This window comes from Enhydra lutris, unplaced genomic scaffold (genome assembly GCF_002288905.1).
Source record: "Enhydra lutris kenyoni isolate GAN:26980312 unplaced genomic scaffold, ASM228890v2 scaffoldscaffold15, whole genome shotgun sequence".
Classification (NCBI taxonomy): Eukaryota; Metazoa; Chordata; class Mammalia; order Carnivora; family Mustelidae; genus Enhydra; species Enhydra lutris.
In genome coordinates, this window is record NW_019154099.1 from 7,843,472 (window position 1) to 7,844,330 (window position 859).

Sequence of the window (859 nt, forward strand, 5' to 3'; positions counted from 1 at the left end):
ATACCTGTATGTAACATGTGCATAAATCACAATAGGAAATGTATTCTGATATGCTTGCCTAGAAATACTTGTGTAGGTAGGTTTATGTATCTCAGAGAATTTGTCAAGAGGAAAGGTGAAATTTGGGTGAGGTTTCTCATTTAAGACTTCACTATGAGAATGGTAAAAGCAAGGGTGCTTTTGGATGAGGTCAAGATAGTTGTTAATCAGGAGGTTACCGGCTTATTGCTCCAGGATTCCTGGATGTGAGCCGGGTGTGAGTCCAGGCCTTATGATCTGAACCAAACGGTGGAAAACCATGGTGAGTTAGTTTTTTGGGCTATGGGATCAAGGAAACCCATCAGGTCTTGAATTTGCCTGGTGAAAAATGAGCAGAGGAAGCTGTTCTAAGTGGAGATTCAAAGGAGAGCAAGAACATATCATGGGGAAGGATAGTGGGACAGAAGTGTTGGCACCACTGTCTGGAGAGCAGAGGCTCTGCACACAGGTCTACAGCAAGGGAGTGGGGCACAGCTGGGAAGGAGGAGAGTCAGGGAAGGAAGGGAGTCAGCTGGTGGATTTGTAAATCTGGGGTTGAAATTTAATTTCAAAAGCAACATTTGGCACACTTGGCAACAAGTGACATGATCAAAATGCCATTTGGGGGAGATTGGTTCTTGCTGTGGGTTACAAAATAACTCAGAAGAGGAAGAAAGCTGGTGCATGATGAGGAGGACTGCCCCTGAGGAAGGAAAAAGGAGAAGGGCTTGCACTTGGCGACAAGATCCACAGAGAAGACAGAAGAGAAAGAGAAGTTACAGGTAACTTACAGTCAAGCCTAGGGTTGCTGCCTTGGAGAACTCCTCCAGTCCCTGCAAGT